The following is a 24,574-nucleotide window of genomic DNA, read 5'->3' as shown; positions in this document are numbered from 1 at the left end:
AAGGAGTGGATAAAGAGGGATGCCTTGAGGAACGCCTCAGTTATGTAAATCACAAGTTTGGACCCCAAAATGTCAATGCAAGGATCTGCTAATGTTTTGACAGTGGTCCAAGTTCCTCTTCCTAAGGAACATTCCAGTGATTTTAGGAATATGCTACAAAAATGACCTCAGGGGACCGGTATGGAGTCATTGCCGGGCCCTCACTTTGCAAGTCAAATAGAAATTGTTGTGGCAATTTGGGTCCTGCAGGCAAAACAAACTTGCAAAGTGTCAATAAAAATAATCCTCGTCAGATTGGACTTCTGCATTTAGCGTTAGCACTCTCCTCTTCATCTTCCCATCAAACCTCAAGTCGACGCGTGCGTTTTCCCGACGACGGCTAGACCTGAATCATAATCACTTCGGTCTAAAACTCCTGTCATTTCTCTTTTCATCAAAACCGTGACATGTCGTCATGTTTGGGGTGCCAGGTGCTTGAAACACCCCGCGCTTGAACAAAGAGCCGTGCCTTGCCTGCATGGGGCGCTTTGCAACCCGCCTGCAAAACACCTGCCAGCCTCGTCGCGCTGTCACACGCCAGCGAGTCTTGTCGGGACAGGAGTCGCTGACTGTTCTTGGGACTGTTGTGCACGAGCATTAGCTGCCAAACACAAACAGAATGTTGCTCGTTTGCCTACATGGCCTAAGGCAATGTTTCCACGGTTTTGACACCCTGATACATGTAGACGCATGACACTAATTGCAGGTGATGCGCAAGCCATCAGTTTTCCCCTCTGCTCTTTGCTTTGATCAAAGGAGGCTGCTCACTGCTGCGTTTGTGCATTAAAGTCCTTCTAACTGGCATTGCACAGGGTACACAAGCACAGCCCATTCAACGCACTTCCATAAACTATTAGGACTGCACAAAAAGAAAACTACTGTATAGATTCCCGCTTTTTAGCGGTTCAGCCTTTTATCGCCGCTTTAAATTGTCTTTTTTTTCATAACTTGGGTAGAAAGTGGTTTGATGGCGCTATCTGCAGGGACAAAACGAAGACTGCTGCAGAAGAAGGCGCTTTCTCCCAAGCCAACTCATGCAAAATGTTCCAGCAGGAAGAAGCTTTGACAGGACGGCTTGTGTAACTGCACGTTTTGGACTGAATGCATGTGATTGTTTCTTTATGTGCATTTTTAGGGCTTTTTATGCCTGTACCCGTTATTTTATTCATTTACTTTTATTATTTGCAGGAATCCACTGTCGTTACAAGCACATGGCAGAAGAATACAGATAAAAGAATACAGATTAAAAAAAATACACACCACTGCAAAAGCAGCCAAACTCGAAACAAGCCCAAATGATCTCAAACTTTTTTTTCCAAGCAAAATAAATAACAAATCTACTAAAGAGGTAAGCAAAATGTTCTTGGTTCGAATTTTAAAAACCAGAATACTTTTCTCGTGACTTTAGGAATACAACAAATTCTAAAATAATAAATCAGGTTTAAGTTTAAGAAAAAAGTCCTTATTATGAGGCAAGATTAAGCCACATTTTCTTAAAGGTGCCATATGTAATAATTTCATGCCAAGTCATCATTAAATGGCCCTGATATGTCAAAAAGCATTAATAAATCATGTTCTTTTTGAATACCTTTATATAGATTTACAGCCCCGAAATAGTGTTATTGTTTTCATTTCGATGCCCTGTCCTCCATCATTTGACCAATTTAAAAGTCAGTGTGTGTGTCACATCCAGGTTGCCATTTAGGCACCGCCCTCTTCGTCGAGCTTTCTGCCACTGGTAAAGTTACTAAACATGTCAGACCTTAGTAAATCTAAAAGAAGTTGTTAGGATTCTCAACTTATTCATGACAAAGCCAGGAACAAAACAAGGATTTGTATCAGGGATGCCTTTGAAAGATGGAGACGATTGAAGGAGGAAAATATTTTTTCATCTGACACCAAACTTGCTAATTTCCTCCTTGACAGGTAAGTAAGGCATTTACGTGTTCTTATTACTTGTAATAAATGGAAATGGACATTTCGTATGTAAACTATATTGTCCAATACAGTCTATGACCTTGTCTAACAAAGCTAGTATGTTCTTGCAACGAATGCTTAGGAGCAAAGCACTGGATTCGGCTGCGTATCTGGCAACCTCAGTCATGGAGAGTGGGAGGGGACTACAGAATTTTGACCGGGATTGCAGTACCATTTCTGGCCACATTACTACATATGGCACCTTTAACTACTAGCCTCCTAAATTAAGATCAAATGTATTTTTTTGAGGCTAGATTTGAACAAAATCTTATTACATATTCTAAATTGTGTATTTTTCTTCATTGATAAGAAATATGTGCTCGTACAATTATAATTTGTTCTCATATGCTTCTTTTAAGCATAAATACAATTAGTCCTATGTACACTATGTAAAGAGGAGAGATCAATCTAAAAAATAGACACCTGCAGCCTGTCATTTTAATACAATTTATAGTCTCCATTAACCCAACTTGCATATCTTACGAAAAATGACGAAGACTTTCGGAGCGGAATATTGTATGTGATGTGTAGACGGTATTTTCACCTGCTTCGCTGATTGTAAATACAATTAGATACGCTTTGATGGATACAATGAAACACAATTAAGTATATAAAGTCAACTTGTTGTTCCACTCTGCTGGCACTTTAAGACACATTTGTTGTTGAGGAATAATTCAAATTTTCAGCTTGTAAAAAAAATAGAAATTTCTGGCCGAAAATATCCTTTTAAGAATTAGGCAAGATATACTTTCTGTGTAAGTATATTTTCTTTTCTGTGTAAAATTGCAAGATAAAACTTTTTTTTTCTTTTTAGGAAAAAAAAACCAAGAAAGAGTTGATAATAATTGGACTTTAGTTTTTGCAGCGCACTAGTTGCATGTCATTAAACTGACAAAAAGGACATCACTTTTTTGTTTTTCCTTGTTCGACATTATAACCGAGGCATTCAAAATGTACATGAGAATACATAATGAGGGATTTACAATATTACTAATGATCAATACAACACTGAATATTGAAAATATATGAACGTTGCTCCTCTCTGTAATGGGATAAGAAACAGAAGTTTAGATTTTGTAGCTGATCTGGATAATTTCCACCTTTTATTCATGTTTCTCTGTGTTTGTTTGCTCACGGCCCCACGGTAAAAAAAAGATGGATGACTGACCAGAGTGTTCACTTTCATTCTGCTGTAGATAGCTCAAAAAGGTATGGGCAGATTTTCATCAAACTTTCAGGAAATGTCCGAAATGGGATAAAGATCAGCATCATTCCTACTACGTTACCTTACATTATGAGCGTGTGTGGGAATGCTAACGACCACGTCTTCACCTGCACAGAAAAAAAAAAGGGGATGACAAACAAGAGGCTTCACTTCATTTCTTTCATTCCGCTATAAATAACTCAAAAATTGATTGGCGGAATTTTCATCTAACTTTCAGGAAATGCCCGAAATGGGATAAGGAACACCAATATACATTTTGGAGATGATCTGCATCATTGTATGGATTCCTTCAAGTGGAGGTTCCTTGTGTCGACTTTAAGGGGTACTGATTTTTTTTTTTTAATTTTGCCTATCATTCACAAATCATTATGAGAGACATGACGATGGATGTTAATTTGTTTCTTTCTCTCTTTGCATTAAAAATATTAAATAAATGCGGTCAAAAGTCTGCTTACAATAGAGCCTATAAGAGCCGCTCTATTCTGCCTAAAGTCCTTAAAAAACATCCAAACCCCTCCATAAATATTGTATATACACGCTGTAAGTATATACGTAATGTAGTAATGGGCACATTTATAATAACATTTAAAATGTATGTATTTCACTCATTTTATTTATACGTGGAGCATTAATTTAAAAAACGCATCACAACGTTTGATTTTTTGACTGCAAGGTGAAGAATGACCATACTCCACACGAAGAAAAGGGGGTTGGACCAAGTGTTTTTTTGTGTCGTCTTTGCCAGTTTCGGGTCATCGATGGCTATTAAAATGTACCAACTTGTCGGAATACCTACTCAAACGTCTTCTGTCCAGGTGAGATGCATGATTTATGATATACACTAAACTTACAGGGAGCGAGGAAGCAAGGAAACACCTCGCCGGTCAGATCATGTCAAAATTGTACACAGGCTTGTGATCACAGCGCTGCTATAAATAGTCTGTCTGCGTTAGCGCTTATAATAACAATATCACTAATACTTGGTTAATATTCAAGTCAAAAAATTTTAAATGGAGTATTGTTGGCGCTTTTTGAATGTTTTTTTAATTGGGTTTTATAGGCGGAATAGAGGACCTCCCATTGGCTCCGCTGTAAGCAGACTTTTATTTACAAGTTAGAATGCATTAAAAAAAATTCCATCTGTCTTTCATAATGATTGTGAATGATAGGCAAATTTCCCAAAAAAGTGCACTTCCCCCTTTAAGCAGGCACTTTTCAATATAAAGAAGGACACGGTGGAACATAACATGTACAGATGATCGACCTAAGCGGGTTCCACTGTGAGGATAAAACAATGACTAAAACAAACAAGCGTTTTCCGGCACGTATTCTTGTTTCTTCCACTGATCAATGAGTTGCCCATCACAACAGTTGGCAGCGAAATATTCTTGCTGTATTTCTTTTTGTTTTAGCTTCAAACGGCTCCCATGGATTTTAAATCTCAGCTGCCAAGACTTTGTGTAGCAGATTCCCCAAGAAAACTAACGTCCTGTGATTTCCCACAAGGAGTGGTAATGGCTAAAAGCTGCATTGATTCCTTGCCAGCCCTGCCAGTAATTGGGATGCTAGCTGCACTGCGTTCCCATTGATTTCTTACGGTCGCCAGGTTATGCCGCCGGTGTAGGACAACAATGACTAAATAACAGCCGGGCCAATGATCTTAATGCCAGAAGCCAAGCAAAGCTATTGATTTCATTACAGAATGCCTCCTAGGTTCTAGGCACATACATTTTTTTATTGATTACAACCGGTGTCCACATTATTTTCAGAACTGTCACAAGTAGCCGCCAATCAATGAAAGCGGAATTCTGCAACTGCATAGGTACATGGGTGTTGGGGGTGGGCGACGGTGGTGGTGGGGGGCAGTAAATTTAGCAGCATATAATCAGGATTTGGAAGGTGACCCTCCCTGATCGAATTGATAAGTGTGGGCGTTTTCACTGCAACCTGTGGGTTAAACCATAAATATTGTGTGATTAACTTGTCCAATTGGGTTTCATTTGACCCCGTTCACACACTGCTGGCCCAAGGGCAGCCAGAAAATAAGAAATCAGATTAGCAGCCAAACAGGAAGGCTCAGATAAGACTGTACTGATGATAGGCTGGCAACATCAAAATATAGGAATCATATCTAACTGGATTGGCGGACAGCTTAATAATGGCTAATGATGTCAACAAGATAGGTTGATACAGTATTTGTGCAAACTGTCTGATTCATACAATCAGTCAAATGTAATGACTTGTTTGAATATGAAATAAGACTCTCTCTTAAAAGTCAAGAAGGTTTGAACTAACTGTAGTTAATAATCTTTCATTCTCATATGTTGTACAACACATTTTTTTCACCTGCAGATTTTGTCAAAAATATCAACATTTTAGTATGAACCACGTTATTCACTTCCCAAAAAACTAAGGCGATATCATGGTTCCTTTTTCAGAGCATAGATAAATCAAACCATTTACAGTTTGGTGTAATGGTGGGATACTTATGGATGATTAGTAGCATAAAACCCTGATCAAAACACTCATAGATGCAACCATAGAAAACGAGCCCTTAGAATGGAAAAAAGGTAGAGTCATAAAAAACAATGCAATGCACGGGCACTTAAAAAGGAAACAGGTGCCATTATCCAAGATGGTGGAAGAAATAAAACGGCTCTTTAAGTAATTCACTGTTGTACCTCCGACTGAACAACATGCATTTAAAGTTTCTCCATTCAAGAAAAAGGTTGGCTTATTTTAAAAAATGAAAGTAATTTTTGGGCAGCACAGGGGTTAGTGCATGTGCCTCACAATACGAAGGTCCTGAGTAGTCCTGGGTTCGATCCTGCGCTCGGGATCTTTCTGTGTGGAGTTTGCATGTTCTCCTCGTGACTGTGTGGGTTCCCTCCGGGTACTCCGGCTTCCTCCCACCTCCAAAGACATGCACCTGGGGATAGGTTGATTGGCAACACTAAATTGGCCCTAGTGTGTGAATGTTGTCTGTCTATCTGTGTTGGCCCTGCGATGAGGTGGCGACTTGTCCAGGGTGTACCCCGCCTTCCGCCCGAATGCAACTGAGATAGGCTAAAACACCCCCTGCGACCCCAAAAGGGACAAGCGGTAGAAAATGGATGGATGGATGGATGGATGGAAAGTAAATTTTGTTGTACTGCTACACTAATAACAGTTCAATCAAAAAAATAATGGATAGATTATTCGATTCAAGAAACAATCATTTGGTTCAGGCCTTACAAAATATATCTTCCTTTGTTTATTGTAATGTAACTTCACTTTAAACACAAACCAACATACATTAATGACCATAACATTAACAATATACAAAACAAAAAAGAAAACAAAGATTAGCTGATATTGAATTTAAACAAAATATTCCTTGCTTCATGTTTAACTCACCTGATACTTTAACGATCAAATGACCAAAGCGTCAAGACTTTTATGAGTGTTGCATTTGTTGATGAATGATTAATTATTTTTTATCGAACAGTAAATATTTTTGGGGGGGGTTTTAATTGTGGTAATGAACAAAGTCTGTGATGGCAGAAATCCACAAAATTACTGTAGGCGTACGACAGGGTTCTGTTTTAGGACCACTTGAACTCAGAGTCACTTCTCTTTTCTTGCACACTATCTGTAATCTGTTGGCTGGAGTCTCACTCACTCTTCAAGCAGTCAATGGTAGGTACAGGCTGTGTGTGTATTTCCTGTCCTACCACTACAAGTTAAAGTTAAAGTACCACTGATAGTCACACACACTAGGTGTGGTGAAATTACCCTCTGCATTTGACCCATCCCCTTGTTTCACCCCTGGGAGGTGAGGGGAGCAGTGAGCAGCAGCGGTGGCCGTGCTCGGGAATCATTTTGGTGATTTAGCCCCCAATTCCAACCCTTGATGCTGAGTGCCAAGCAGGGAGGTAATGGGTCCCATTTTTAAAGTCTCTGGTATTACTTATCAAAAGCATTTATTTGGGTATAAATGTAACAGGTTACATTACCAACATCTTTGAAAACCAAAGCATGAACTTAACAATCCACATTTTGTATACTATCATTAAAAAGCAACGTAAGTACATGTGTACAGCTCCACTAATGGACATTGGAGTTTTACTTTCAAAGGCAAAATTAAAGTATTGCTAGAAACATAATTTTATATGGGACTTTATTGTATTATATGTATAGTACATGTTCCAAGAAGAAAAAAGCATAAAACACCACCAGAATTAGAGATATTACAAGTCAAAGTGATGAAGCTTAGTGTTACGCTCATGACTTGGTGTAACTAAACATTACCCTATAAGATAAGGCAATTGCATTGTATTGATATTTGAAATGTATTCAATGTTTATAAATGAATATTTAAATATACTAAATGTAAAAAAGGGAATAAATATTCAAAATAAGATCATTAAATGAAATCTAGTTTGGTTACGCCATCATGAGCGCAACACAAGGTTGTAAACGTTTCAACTACAATTCTAAATAAGATGTCAAAAGCAAACTGAAATCAAATACACACAGCTTAAAGATTGATCAATACCTATTTAAATTTAGTAATACATAAATATGATGATTTATCAAAATATAAAATAAATATACCTGAACAGAACGCTCATGATGGTTACACCAAAAAGTAACGCTATGAATCGCGTTTTTCCAAGTTTTTGGGGCATTTTCATGCTATTTCCAAGCATCTCCTTTTTATTATCGTTGATTTTAAATGGTCAAACTAATGCATATTATATATGCATGCCATAGGAAAAAAAACAAAAAAGTCATATTTATTTTGATTGTTACATTTTTATTTTTTATTTTTTTTTGTCCTGCCCAGCTTCTCAGGCAAATCATATAGTAGATGTAGATGCCCATATCGGCTCTTCAGATTTACTTTACAAAAGAGAAGTGTAGGATACTTCTCTTGTTGCCTTATTTGTATTTTGACTTTATTAAATGTATTTATATTATCATTTGGAGCAGCCGGGCCGGAGCAGGAGGGGATAGAAAGAGAAAAAAAGGAAGACAGAGGGGGGAATTGTGGGGACAAGAGGGGGATTAGACAGAGAGACAAAAACAACAACAGCAAACACAACAACAACAACAACAGAGCAACATCAGCAAATACGACATGTACAAATATGATGGTAAAAGTAATAGCAAATAAGCAGTTAGCGAAATTAAAAAATAATACAGAAATGACAATGAGCGTTATTACACTAAAAATGGAGCAATATGAATACCAATAGAAATAGTGCTATTGATAATAAACAATACCAATACTTTTCTTTTATTATCAACAATACAATTGTTCAAATGCAACAATACATATACGTAATGATAACTTGAGATACGAAAGAATGCAGAAAAATGGAGGGGAAGAAAGAGAAGCAACCTACATTAACCTTGTAGATTGTTATAGTAGCAATAGGTTAAGCTTTGTCAGTGTGCCATGTGTTATACCCAGTTTACCCTAGGGCAACAACGTTAATATATGTTTGATGAAACGTGATTATGTGCATGAGTGTATGTGTGCATATGTACTTGTATATGTACAGTATGTGTATATGTGTGCTTGTACAGTGAATGTATATGTACAGTATGTGTATATGTGTGTTTGTACAGTGAATGTATATGTATAGAATGTGTATGTGTGTGTTTGTACAGTAAATGTTTATGTACAGTATGTGTATACAGTATGTGTGTTTGTACAGTGAATGTATATGTACAGTATGTGTATATGTGTGTTTGTACAGTGAATGTATATGTACAGTATATGTATGTGTGTGTTTGTACAGTGAATGTATATGTACAGTATGTGTATGTGTGTGTTTTTACAGTGAGTGTATATGTACAGTTTGTGTATATGTATGTTTTTACAGTGAATGTATATGTACAGTATGTGTATACAGTATGCTTGTATAATGAGCGTGCGTGTGGATGTACGAACTTTGAGTGTGTAAATATGTACTGTATTTGTATATGTATGTGGGAGCGTAGGTACCTATGTATGTGTGTATGTATGTATGTGAGTATATGTGAATTTGCATGTACAATACATTTGACTCCCAGTGTGTGCGGGAGCCAGAGTACGGCCCCAGCCTCTCCGAGAGCCCACCCCACAAACAGTAGGTGTGATGCCCAGGGAACCAGGGACCACCGCCCCCACGCAGCCAAGCCGGACAGTGACAGGAACCCCAGAGCCTGGCCCACCGCGCCGCCCACAAGGGCCAGCAGCAGGCTGCAGACAGACGCACCCGGCAGAGGACAAGGCACGAGAAAAGCAGGGGGCAGCCAGACCCCAAGTCAGCGAGAGACCACACCCCACACGGACAGAAAGGCGGGACGCCCCGCCCGAGGGGCCCGGAGACCCCCCGCAACCGGACGGGAAGACCGCCCCCGCCCCACTGGCAACCGGGCCCCCACGAGCCCACCCCCACCCCCGGAGAGCGCGGCGAGGCCGGCCCACGGCCAGCCCACGGCCACCCCACCCAAGCCGGCCGCCACAGGACCACCCAGCACGGGGCCACGGGAACCACCCACCTCACCCGCAGGGACCCCAACGATGGAGATGGAACAACCAGCAACCGCCCCCGCTGAGTCCCCCCCCCCTGAGGTAGGGGAAAATAAATTAATTAATTAAATAATAATAATAATAATAATAATAATAATAATATTAATAAAATATATTAAAAAATAAGAATAAATAAATAATTAAATCTATTTAAAAAAAAATAAAATAAATTAAAAAAAATAAAAAAGAATTAAAAGAAGATCACAGACATGCTGACACACAAGGTCGCTACCCCAACAACTGGCTGACTCACAGCACCCCGGAATACCCTGCAGCACCAAGCTACCACAGTAGACGCAGGGACCAGACCCTGATTGTTACATTTTGAAGTACATTTGTGCAGGTGGGTGCGAATGTACCCATTACCAGAGCTGTACACACATAGTATCCAAATAGGGAAGTGTTGACACACGGCATATAGCTACGCCCCCTCTGAAGTCAGGGAGCTCAAAGAATTGCTATTGCGACATCCAGTGGACACATTTGGAACAGCCGTTTGTGTTATTCAAAAAGGTCAGCTCATTTTTATACTTTGCAAACTCATCTTGCAGGCCGGATAAAACATGTTTGCGGGCCTGATGCGGCCCGCGGGCCATACGTTTGACACCCCTGCAATAGATCCTAACTGACTGTAGCACTATTTTTTTTTTAACACTTAAAAATATTTTGTGTCATTCATGATTGACAGCGGCGTCATTAACGAGTGCTGTAACACACACGCAGTGAGTGAGTGTACCCATAATGACTTTACCCGTTGGTGGTAAGCTGCCCCAGTGCTCGCGGTACTAAACCGATACAACTTTCCCCTCCAAATGTATCTTAATGAAGAAGCTCATTAAGGATCAGCAGTTGCACTCCGCTCTTAATGAGAGTCACACAGCTGCTCATTAGGCGCCGGGCCTTCAGGCTTTGTCTTTTTACTCACTACTGAATGTGGCCCAGAACCCTCATTATGTTCACCTTTTTAGCAAGCCATTGTTGAGGTGGGTGATCAAACTAGTTAGCACATCTGGCAGCATATAAAAGCCCTGTCACTGGCTGTTAAAGGCTGTCGGAACATACAGAACAGTCGTAAAAGCCGCGAGGTCTGGACATGAATTGAGAACACGAAAGTTAAGACAACGTTGCCAATTAAATAACCAACCAGCGGACAGTATGGCTCTTATTGAACACAGATGGGTGGTCCTTTGTCTTTCAGCTTAAAGTATGTGCTGAATTCTGGGAAAAGAGGCTAGCACTAGGGGTGGCCAGATCAATCACTGACAGTATCAATACCAAAGTATCAATATCTGATTGACACTCGCAGGATATAGTCAGGTCGATATTGTTTAGTTCCAAAATATCGTTATGTCGTTGTTTCAACTACAAATGGGATATTTTGACCGCAACTGCAAAAAGACTTGTAGCTGTTAAAAAAGCTAACTTTCAAAAGTGTTGTAAGCATGATATCCCGCCCTCTTATAGCTTTGAGCACATAAACTAAGCCCCACGTTACAGCTGAATTTGAGGAAAAAAAAACTAATTGCGAATTTTCCCTCCGAAATTGCGATTGCGATTCGATTTGCGATTTTTATATTTTATACATACAAATGCATGAAACTGCAAAAAATAATGACTGAAGGAAAACATGTTACTTGCAGACTGTCAATCAACGTAGTCTTGTCTCAAGTCACCACACATTAGAAAAATATGCATAATTTACTTTAAAAAAAACGATTTGGCTTTATGCAGACGGACTCAGAGCTTTTGTCTACATCATGGTCATAAACTGAAGAAATAACAGATACAAACTATACAGTGTTTATAATGTAATGTACTTAAAATAATAATCCATCCATCCATCCATCCATCCATTTTCTACCGCTTGTAATAATAATAATAATGCAAGTAATCATTTAAAAGTATATTCACTTTGATGTCTCATTACTGTAGCATTGTACTGTAACTGGAATGTAAATAACTTTGTTATCCGAAATAAATATACAAATAAAAACATTTACTAATTTCTGTAAGCAAACCTTACGTAACCTATGACACAGTTTGTTGACATTGTTTACATCCATTTGTGCATATTTTATGAAGATTATAATTCATGACATAATATTTTATACTCTTTTCTATCAGCGCTCCTGCCGTAATTTTGTCGCATGTCCTGACTGCAGTGACAATGAAATTAGTGTTTTACAAAAGTAGTTAGTTGCTGTGGTACAAAAAAATCCATGTTAATACAGTACTTCCATGCTTATATTTTGAAGCGTACTTTGCACTGAACAGGGAGTCGCAGTGGGCATATTTTGATGCTTGTAACATGACAGTATTGTCGTTTCCCACTGGTTGGTGATAATGATGAAAACACGTCAATATACAGTATAGGCTATGTTCACACTGCAGGGTCGGATGTCCGATTCAGATTTTTTTGACAAATTTGATTTTTTTATTGGCCATTCACATTACAAAAAAATGCAATTTCTAGTGTGAATGCAATGTGACCCTCATTAAGATGAGTGCACATTGAAGACGCATTGCATACAGTCATGGTCAAAAGTTTACATACACTTGTAAAGAACATAATGTCATGGCTGTCTTGAGTTTCCAGTAATATCTACAACTCTTATCTTTTTGTGATAGAGTGATTGGAGCACATACTTGTTGGTCACAAAAAACATTCATAAAGTTTGGTTCTTTTATGAATTTATTATGGGTCTACTGAAAATGTGACCAAATCGGCTGGGTCAAAAGTATACATACAGCAATGTTAATATTTGGTTACATGTCCCTTGGCAAGTTTCACTGCAATAAGGCGCTTTTGGTAGCCATCCACAAGCTTCTGGTTGAATTTTTGACCACTCCTCTTGACAAAATCGGTGCAGTTCAGCTAAATTTGTTGGTTTTCTGACATGGACTTGTTTCTTCAGCATTGTCCACACATTTTAAGTCAGGACTTTGGGAAGGCCATTCTACAACCTTCATTCTAGCCTGATTTAGCCATTCCTTTACCACTTTTGACGTGGGTTTGGGGTCACTGTCCTGTTGGAACACCCTACTGTGCCCAAGACCAAACCTCCGGGCTGATGATTTTAGGTTGTCCTGAAGACTTTGGAGGTAATCCTCCTTTTTCATTGTCCCATTTACTCTCTGTAAAGCACATGTTGAAGAATGCTGCACACTTGAAGTGTTATTGACAGTTATTATTGTTACAGATTATTACAGTTAGAGATCATCTCGTCTGAAAGACAAAAAGAGTTCAAGGCGAAAAACAGACTACTGTCGTTAGCATATATTGCGGAAGGAATGTCACACTGATGGTTTGGGGTGTCACCAAGCTCATTTCCTCACCTAAGTTAGTCAGTCTAAAAGCAATGCACTCTGGGTGATCCAGGATCTCGCACAGCGGGAGGGGCAGCAGTGCCTCATTATGGCGCTATTTTAACAAAGCAGTTTCTCTCCCTTCTGCAGAGTTGCATGGAACCACCGCTCGATATCCCATGCCTTTCCTTTCAGGCCTGACAAAGGGATATAAATCTTTTCGGGCAGGATAATTACCGAGATAATTTTATCCGTAACGATACTTGTCATTCAGGGGGTGATGATGAAATTAAACACACACAAAAAAATACTTCTCTACTGTGAAGTGTCCAGCTCAGATTTATCCCTAAGTTTATGCAGGGCAGAAGGAAAAAGTAAGTCTGAGAAACTTTTATGTGTATAATGGGCCAGCTCTATAATCCATGCAGTGTGAGCAGAGTCTATATCTCACCTGGCCTCAAGTCAAACTTGGTAATAAAGCCTGCAAGTCAATAACTGATCAGTATTAATGCTGTTATAGAATGACGCAACGTCTTGTTTTCAGCTGACGAGTTAACTAGAGCCTGTTATTGTGCAAATATTATTTATTACCCCCCCCAAAAAAATATCCAAGGGTCATTTTTGACACCTTAAACTATATTACTGGTGCACAACCACCAGTTCCATCTGTGTCTTCTGATAAGAACTGTGGTAATTTGTTTATGTTTTTTGTAAACAAGTTGCCAGTTTCAAGGCCAATAATATACCACTTTCCATCTTTTCCCTTCCTACTCCTCACCATCAACAGCCCTTTTTGGATCATTTCTCACCTGTTTCCTTCACAAGACTTAGCAGATCTTGTGCGTACAATGACCATCTCTTCTAGTCCATGAAACATCCTGCCCACAACTTTGCTAAAAAAAGGTTTTTAGCACTATTGGTCCACCCCTGCTCTCCTTCATCAATTGCTCACTGGTTTCCAGTTGTGTTCCATCCCACTCCAAGCAGGCAGTTGTTCAGCCTCTTCTTAAAATGCCAAACTTTGACCCTTCTGTTTTTAGCAACTACCTCCAAGCTGCACTTTCTCTCCAAAACTTTAGAAAAGGTTGTGGCAAACCAATTTGTCTCAGCTTCAAACCAACACAATATCTTAGATAAATTTCAGTCCGGTCATTGTCAGTTACATTCCGCAGAAACGGCTCTTCTTTGGGTGTCCAATGACATAATCATTGCCTCAGATGCTGGTAGATGTACAACACTGGTTCTGTTCGATCTGAGCGCAGCCTTTGACACTGTTGATCACCAAATCCTTGTAAACCGGCTGAGGGACTGGGTAGGCTTTAGGGACATCCCTTCAGTGGTTTAAATCATATTTGGCAGAGAGATCTCTCTCTGTGGCTGTTGGCCCCTCATAAGTCATAGTATGTCCCCCTTTTGTGCGGCGTGCCCCAGGGTTCAGTGTTAGAGCCTATCTTTTTTAACCGTATTCATGCTTCCACTCAGGGATGTCATTACGAATCTCATGCCACATTTATACGGATGATCTTCAGTTATATTTTTTAATTTACCCTGACATGAAATGATTCGCCGCACAATTCTTGCAGGAGGTGCTGAAACTTGACGACGAGCCCACGTTGGACCGTAATCACCGGACCCTGTGCGCGAGGCCTAAATATGGCAAACCTCCTTGGCCGCTTGTTGTACAAGAGAATTTATTTCAAGTCCGGAACAGGATTCTACGATGGGCAGGTGAGGCCTGACCGCTATCCTGTATGGGCAAGAGAATGTTTATTTTTCCCGACTTCACTCCGGCCGTAGCTCGGAAACGAGCCACCTGTATTGCGGTTAAGAGAAGGCTGCATTCATGTTCCAAAGTGAGGTTTGGTTTTTTATATATTTTTGCCATCACCATTCCACGCGGCAGGGTTGCCCCCAAAACCCATTGGTTTTTGCTCTTGCCATTGAGCCTCTGTCAATGGCGCTTCATACCAAACCGCTTGTTACAGGAATCGTTGGGAAGATTAGCACTACAAGATTTTAGGTTTTACTACTGGGCCACTAACACTAACAATTCTTAAATATTGACTGCAATATGAAGCAAAAATTATTAATACTTTGTCTTTTGTAATTGGCAAAAGGATTGAACCAAATCCTTCAATTGGACTATTTGGGGTCGCCCCTCTGTCATCTTCTCTCAGCAAATCCTAGCTCATAGCTAGAAGACTTATTGTGCTTAACTAGAAGTCTGCAGTGCCTCCCTGCCACACCCCTTGGAGCAGAGATATTCTTTATTTCCTTAAATTAGAGAAGATTAGGCTGACATTGAATGGTTGTAAAGGAGACTGACCTCCAGTTTGGCCAAAATTGATACGTGGTTGAATTGTGGATAATTGATGAGCCTTTCGTTTGCTTTTGTGTATTGCTGCACCATATTGGGGCCATTTAGAAGTGCAGTTGTCTGTGGCTTTAAATAAATATTTTCCTGTGCTTATTTGACTGATACGTATGTTTGATACATATAACATACTTACTTGACTGATAATTGTGTACATATACATACATATACACACATATATATATATATATATATATATATATATATATATATATATATATATATATATATATATATATATATATATATATATATATATATATATATATATATATACACTGTATATATATATATATATATATATATATATATATATATATATATATATATATACACTGTATATATATATATATATATATATATATATATATATATATATATATATATATATATATATATATATATATATATATATATATATATATATATACATATATACACTGTATATATATATACATACACACACATATATATATACACACACATATATATATAGACATACATACACACACACACACACACATGATATACAGTACATATATACATATATATATATATATATATATATATATATATATATATATAAACATTATTTTTGGGGGATGATGAGGAAAAATAACATTTAGTTTGTTTTGTATTTCTGTTAACTATGTGTCCAAAAAAATGTCAATAAAAACAAAAAGACTGGATGACTAGTAATGCTCTCAAGCTGAATGTTGCCAAAAAAGTGGTGTTGATTTTTGCCTCTTGCACTGCAACTTAAAAAACAGTCAGCTGCCAAGGCTCCCTTGGTGCAAATGTGCGCCCCAGTCTGAGAACTCTTGAGGTAACATTTAACCACACCATGCTTTGTGATGAGCTACTGCTTTTTCCACTTCAGAAACACTTCCATATTATCTCATTCTGAATTACAAATGTTGATTCATGCTCTTGTATCCTCACGTCTCGACTATTGCAATTCACTCTTCACCGGTCTCAACAAAACATTTATAGATCGCCTGCGAGTAGTTTAGAACGCTGCAGCGAGGTTCATGTCAAGATGTGTTGAATTCGGTCACATTGCTGCCGTTTTAGCGTCCTTGCACTGGCTACCTGTTCATTTCAGGGTACAGTACAAAATTGTATTTATTACTTACAGGGTAGTCAATGGTCAAGTACCTGCTTACTTGGTAGATCTGCTGTCTTTTCCGTGTCCCGTTAGGTCACTGCGGTCTGCTGAATGCCTTCTGCTTTTTGCATCACATACAAAATTAAAGAGTAGAGGGGCTAGGAATAAGTTAGCCGTGAATGCATATGAAGCGCCCAGTCATTCATTATTTGACATTTTACATGCCGTCCACGGATCGTTGAGTTTAGGGAAGAGTGTGGACAGTAGATGCTGTTGTCATTTCGATTCATGCTTTTTAATGCCGATCACAAACACAGTCCCTCGGCTGACAAGCGTCTAGCAGCTCATCATGTGTCTCTGTACACAATGGGAAACCGCTCCCCTAAGTTAATAATAATCACCTCCAGTACAGCAAATAAGCTACAATTCTGTGTATCTTATGTATCATTATCATCTACTATTATCACTGGAGAACGCCGCTAAACATTTTACACACCGAGACCAAGCCAGGAGCAGACATACTAATAGCTAAGCTGGCTTGAAACAACACCAAGAAACAAGTGCTTAGTAAACTGTTAGAAAGTAAGCAGTTATTAAAAGGAAATGATAAAGTAGATTAATAAGAGTCTAGAGCAGGGGTCACCAACGCGGTGCCCGCGGGCACCAGGTCGCCCGTAAGGACCAGATGAGTCGCCCGCGGGCCTGTTCTAAAAAAAAAAAAAAAAAAAAAAAAATTTAATTATTTTATTTATTTTTTTTTAAATTAAATCTACATAGAAAAAACACAAGATACACTTTCAATCAGTGCATCAACCCAAACAACCTCCCCCATGCACACTCATCCACACCCACTCACACAAAAGGGGTTATTTCTTTCTGCTACCAATATTCTGGTTCCCACAACATAGACAACACATCTGCAAGGGACACAGTCCCTGAAGCACACATGATTGTATAGGCTGCTGGTCCACTAACATTTTCATTAATTACTATTTTTTATGTAATTATTTTTATATTGTTTTACTTTCTTTTTTATCCAATAAAATGTTTTTTATTTATTTATCTTATTTTATTTTACTTTAAAAAAAAAGGGCCTTATCTTCAACAGACCAGGTTGTCAATGAAATTAGATTTGTTTAAAGGGTTTTTTAAACCAGGCCCAGTCCAGATAATGTCCAAGTCGGACTCAGCAACACACACCTTCATTCATGTACACATAAAAAAATGAGGGAACACAACAGATTGCATATAATTTATAAACAAAATTACATTTTCAAAATAAGCATTTATGTACAGTCCAGATTATGTCCAGGTCACTCAAATTAGGGAACACAACAACAGATATCATATAATCTATAAACATAATTATACTTTCAAAATAAGCCTTTGAGGACTTATCATCTTTTCTTTAATGTTTTTTGGCATCATTATCGTTTTCAACCATGTAACTTTCTAAAGTTAGAAAATACTGAATACATGTTTTAAAGAAAGTAATACTAAGTGAATATCTGTTTTTGGCCTAATAAATAAACATTTTACAGAGTACTATAATTAAATTGACTAAATCATGATTGTCAATGAACTCTCCTAAAATAACAGAAACCACATTAAGCTTCATAAACAAACCAATCCTTAAACACATTTTTTCAACTTCCACCCAAAACAAAGACACAATATGACAATACCAAAACAAATGCAGGGTGGATTCAGGCTCCTGACAACAAAATCGGCAATCATCTGACTCTGTCATATTCCATAATTTTAACATTTTCCCTGTGGGTAAGAAGTTATAAATAATTTTAATTTGAAAATAACGATTTTGCACATCGATAGTGGTTTTATAAATTAGTTTGAATATGGCATCCCATGGCAACGGGCAGTCAAAAAAGTCCTCCCATTTTCCACATGTGTTGTATGAGGCAGCCTTCAAAGTTTTCTTTATTAAATAAAAATTATATATTTTTCTATTTATTTTAGTTCCTTTTTGCCAACTAGATTTTCTTATTAGAGGTTTACAAACTAATAATTTAGTAGTTCCATAATTAATTATTTGTTTCCATCTTTTCCCAATTACTCCAGTTAGTTGATAAAATGAAAAGCTTGAGCAAGCATCACCATACATAGCTCTAAATTCATCATACTTCATAATTTTACCATTCTCATTGATAATATCATTGACAAAAATGATTCCTCTTTCAAACATATTTTTCCAAAAGAAAGGCTTTCCATCTATTACAATATTAGAGTTCATCCATATTAACTGCTGCAAAATATCGTCTCTTTTTTCTGGCACATAAAATTGAAAACACCACTATGAGTGGATTGTTTCCTTTATGAACCCCGCCATGTTTCCCAGCAGACTCTCTGGGAGGGGATCACTTGTAAAAAAGGATACAATTTCTTTTGATACAGTACATGTTTTGTGTCCAACAGGACATTTGTGTACCACTCAATGTTTAAATACATCTTTGGAACAATTGATGCTTTTAAAGACAGACACATAGCTTCAAGGTTGAGAAGTTTCAGGCCCCCATATTCATACTCATTGAATTAACGAGTTAGCAATAGACATTTTACCATACAAGGTTAGGGATTTCCCTTTCCATAATTGCATAATTTTGTCCAGCTTTCTTAGTCGATTATCATAATTTACTGAGCCTAGATCTTCCAGATTTTCTGGGACAACAACACCAAGTATGTTAACTGGTCCATCTGTCCACAAAACAGGCACTTTGCATTCCATTCGAAAGGACGTTCCCTTTAGATTTCCGATCCTTAACATTTTACATTTATCATAATTAAGCTTAAGGCCAGATTGCTGTGAAAATATGTCCAAAAGATTAAGAAGATTCCGCAAACAATGAGGAAAAATCTTATCTTTGTGAATCAGCCTTTTCTGACATGAACTTCATCAAGAACAAACACAGAACACGCCTCACTGATGCACATCTGCAAGACTCATTCAGAGTTGCAGTGTCAAGTTACACACCAGAGTACAACACACTAGTTAACAGCATGCAATGCCAGGCTTCCCACTAACTGACAAAGAAACAGATAACAGATTTGGTGTCCAGTTCAAAGTGTGACATGATTTAAAAATTTGAGAGTTTACTTTTGTATTTTACATGAGTTATTATTTGTACAAACATGGTGCAAAGTAATTCATGATTTGTTAAAAAAAATGTTAGTGGCTAGCTAGTTAAAATGGGATATTGTGATTTCACAAGACTGTCTTAGAAGTGATCATTTGAAAATGTTCAATTTGAAAAATGTGCACTTAGAGAAAATATAAAAATAAAGTGTTGCATATTGATATTTATCTGTTTCTATATATATTTATTGTGAGAAATCATTAAGATGATCAGTGTTTCCACAAAGATAAATATCGTTAATTATTAATAATAACAGAGTTAAAGGTAAATTGAGCAAATTGGCTACTTCTGGCAATTTATTTAAGTGTGTATCTAACTGGTAGCCCTTCGCAGTAATCAGTACCCAAGAAGTAGCCCTTGGTTTCAAAAAGGTTGGTGACCCCTGGTCTAGAGAAAGGATAATAAAACAACTGAGTGATTACGTCCTTTTTTTTTCTGGGGGACAAATACACATATATACTCACATACACACAATTATTAATACATTCATACATACGTACATTTTTCATACATACATACGTGCACACATAGGTACTTACCCACATACATGGGTACATACTCTCCCACCTACAGTACATACATACACACTCACGATACATAAATCCACACACGCACATTCACTGTACAAACATACATATACACATACCGTACATATACATTCACTGTACAAACATACATATACACATACTGTACATATACAAGCACATATGCATGCATACACTCATGAATATAATCAGGTTTAATCAAACATATATTAACGTTGTTGCCCTAGAGCAAACTGGGTAACACATGGCACACTGACAAAGCTTAACCTATTATTACTATAACCAGAGGTGGGTAGTAACGCGCTACATTTACTCAGTTACATCTACTTGAGTAACTTTTGGGATAAATTGTACTTCTAAGAGTAGTTTTAATGCAACATACTTTTACATTTACTTGAGTATATTTATAGAGAAGAAACGCTACTTTTACTCCGCTCCATTTATCTACATTCAGCTCGCTACTCGCTACTAATTTTTATCGATCTGTTAATGCACGCTTTGTCTGTTTTGGTTTGTCAGACAGACCTTCAAAGTAGGATATATCGCATGCCTGCGTTTCACCAATCAGATGCAGTCACTGGTGACGTTTGACTCCGTTTCACCAATCAGATGCAGTCACTGGTGACGTTGGACCAATCAAACAGAGCTAGGTGGTCACATGACCGTCACACGTGGACCACGACTTAAACAAGTTGAAAAACGTATTCGGGTGTTACCATTTAGTGGTCAATTGTACGGAATATGTACTGTACTGTGCAATCTACTAATAAAAGTTTCAATCAATCAATCAAAAGTGTGAAGGAAAAAAGACACTTTTTTATTTCAACCGTACCTCTCTCAAAAGCCTAAAGACTGACCGCACAGTTCCTGTCTTCACAATAAAAGTGCCACTCCATCGCGCCTGCGCTAACAAAATAAGAGTCTCCGAAAGCCAGCGCAAACAAGCTAGCAAGCTACGGAGTTTGCCGCCAATGTATTTCTTGTAAAGTGTATAAAAACGAATATGGAAGCTGGACAAATAAGATGCCAAAAACCAACCACTTTCATGTGGTATTAGACATTTGAAAACGTGGACGTTATTAAGATTAAGATTAAGATTAAAGTACCAATGATTGTCACACACACACTAGATGTGGTGAAATTTGTCCTCTGCATTTGTCCCATCCCCTTGGGGAGCAGTGGGCAGCAGCGGCGCCGCGCCCGGGAATCATTTTGGTGATTTAACCCCCAACTCCAACCCTTTGTTGCTGAGTGCCAAGCAGGGAGGTTATGCAGCACTGCTGTCTGAGTCCAATCAATGCAAGTCATCAGAATCAGGTAATACAGCAACTTATATTCTTGTCTTCATGAAAGAAAGGAATCTATATGTTAAACATGCATGTATATTCATTAAAACACCTTTAACATGTGAACAAAAACGGCAAAATAAATAAATAATATATATATATATATATATATATATATATATATATATATATATATATATATATATATATATATATATGTATACCGGCATATATATATATATATATATGATATGTGTGTGTATGTATATTTATATATGAGGTACATCACCTCAACTTGGTCATTTATTAAGTAATTGATTAACGTTGAAAAACTTATTGGGGTGTTACCATTTAGTGGTCAATTGTACGGAATATGTACTGTACTGTGCAATCTACTAATACAAGTTTCAATCAATCAATGACTAAATGCCTACTGAGCCTATGGTGCTGTTAAGTTATTGTGTCTCAATTTTTATTTTAATGTATTATTATTTAATATATATTATTGTTTTAGTTGCTTAAGAGATATTCCTGGCTCTGAATTTGCTCATTGCTATTTTTATGTTTTTGTGCATTATTTGTTGCCGTCATCATTAAACGAACAGGTTACTCATCAGTTACTCAGTACTTGAGTAGTTTTTTCACAACATACTTTTTACTTTTACTCAAGTAAATATTTGGGTGACTACTCCTTACTTTTACTTGAGTAATAAATCTCTAAAGTAATAGTACTCTTACTTGAGTACAATTTCTGGCTACTCTACCCACCTCTGACTATAACAATCTACAAGGTTAATACAGTCCGCTTCTCTTTCTTCCCCTCCATTTATCTGCTTTCTTTTGTAATTCAAGTTATCATTACATACATGTATTGTTGCATTTCAAACAACTGTATTGTTGATTATAGAGGTCATTATTGTTATTATTCATTATCAATAGTGCTATTTCTATGGGTATTTGTATTGCTCCATTTGTAGTGTAATAATGTTCATCGTCATTTCTATGTTATTAATATTTACTTTACTAACTGCTTCTTTGCTATCACTTTTACCATCATATTTGTACATATCATGTTTGCTGATGCTGTTCTGTCGTTGTTGCTGTTGTTATTGTTGTGTTTGTTGTTGTCTGTCTGTCTTATCCCCCTCTTGTCCAGCAATTTCCCCCTCTGTCTTCCTTTTTCTGTTTTTTCTTTTTTATATTCCCTCCTGCTCTGGTCCGGCTGCGCCAAATATTAATACAAATCCATTAAATAAAATCAAATACAAATAAGGCAACAAGAGAAGTATCCCACACTTCTCTTCTGTAAAGTAAATATGTACAGCAAATACGGGCATCTACATCAACAACATGATTTGCCTGAGTGGCTGGACAGGGCAAAAAAAGTTTACCGACTCCTTGGATACTGGATGACTTTGAGGGTAAAAGCCTAATGTTTAAAATAAGTAGTAGATAATTTTTGCTTTTGTTTATTTATTTTGTACTATTGACTCTGTTTTGATCAAACAAGTGTATGTGATAAAAGAAAACATGGAGCTAGTTTCAATATCGTGTTACTGTAGTTAAACTGTCAATTGTGCTTACTGTAAGTACATTGAAACATTTACAGTTAATACATGCAATCGGAATCGGCAGCATAAAACCCTGATCGGAACATCCCTTGTTAATACTAGAGCAGGGGTGTCAAACATACGGCCCGAGGGCCGGATCAGGCCCGCAAGCAGGTTTTATCCGGCCCGCGGGATGAGTTTGCTAAGTATAAGAATTAACCTCTAATTTTTGAATGAAAGAAACAGCTGTTCTGGATGCCGCAATAGCAATTCTTTGTATCTTTGTAGATTATGCTACATATTGGCAACACTAAATTGGCCCTAGTGTGTGAATGTGAGTGTGAATGTTGTCTGTCTATCTGTGTTGGCCCTGTGATGAGGTGGCGACTTGTCCAGGGTGTACCCCGCCTTCCGCCCGATTGTAGCTGAGATAGGCTCCAGCGCCCCCCGCGACCCCGAAGGGAATAAGCGGTAGAAAATGGATGGGATGGATGGATGTACAAAAAAAAAACACATGATGTTAGTACATCAGTCGAGGAAAATGATCAAACTACATAAAAACCATCCTGTAATTTGATTTTGATATAAAAAAATGTATCTTGATAGATTGAAAATTAACACCAATGAGTTGACTGATGAACATTATCACATAATTTATTCAGAAAGTATAAATAACGACAAATAAAGATAGAATACTATTAACCGCAACATGTAAGTGTAAAAAAAAAACAACAACATTATGATTTGTACATTTTCAGATTGTGCTTGTTCTGTTTTTAAACAAAGAAAATAATCTGAAGTTGTCTTTATTTTTAAGTTATCGTGTCGTGATTTTATCAGTCCGGCCCACTTGGGAGTAGATTTTTCTCCATGTGGCCCCCGATCTAAAATGAGTTTGATACCCTTGTACTAGACACATGTCGACATAAACAGACCTATTTTTCAAAGGAATTAACCCTTCAGGTCTCATATGTTATGTTGGCAAAAGTAGTTGTGTTGACTCATATGTGTAAAATAGGAATAATAGGAACACGTGGCTCGGGACTTGATCAGTGGGTCGACATAGATGGGTTGTCAACATAAGCAGAACTGACTATGTCGCAGTCTGCCAACTTGGCTCTTAATTTGCTGATCACACACGTGCTAGCAAGCACGAAGACATGAGTGTTCTCGGCAAATGTCATGAATCCAGGACAAGCCTTTTAACAAAAACAGCAGACTTGATCACCGTGTGACATGAAAGAGAAAGCCGACGCCCTCAAAACGGAGAAACAGCACACTTTGATGTCAAATCAGAATTTTCCAACTTGTCTTAGCATTGTTGTTTTTTAAAAGGCTACTTAAATTATTTCTGAGATGCTGTTATGAGGCTCGGTGGCAAAGGCATTGGCCTACTGTGGATAAGAAGAGATAAAAGATAAAAATGAAAAAAAAAATGACAAAAGAC

General features: G+C 37.7%; 1 long non-coding RNA gene across 1 annotated transcript in view; it reads right to left on the bottom strand.

The window, feature by feature from the left end:
• Nucleotides 1-599: 599 nt before the first annotated feature.
• Nucleotides 600-24,574, bottom strand: part of LOC133662030 (uncharacterized) — a 41,246-nt gene continuing 17,271 nt past the window's right edge. The window contains exon 3 of the long non-coding RNA XR_009828053.1: nucleotides 600-3,348. This is a non-coding gene — a long non-coding RNA (uncharacterized LOC133662030). The remainder of the gene's footprint in view (nucleotides 3,349-24,574) is intronic.

The sequence above is a fragment of the Entelurus aequoreus genome, linkage group LG12 (assembly GCF_033978785.1).
Source record: "Entelurus aequoreus isolate RoL-2023_Sb linkage group LG12, RoL_Eaeq_v1.1, whole genome shotgun sequence".
In the NCBI taxonomy this organism is placed as follows: domain Eukaryota; kingdom Metazoa; phylum Chordata; class Actinopteri; order Syngnathiformes; family Syngnathidae; genus Entelurus; species Entelurus aequoreus.
Note: the sequence above shows the minus strand (reverse complement) of the source record. Positions and strands in the feature narration are given on the sequence as shown.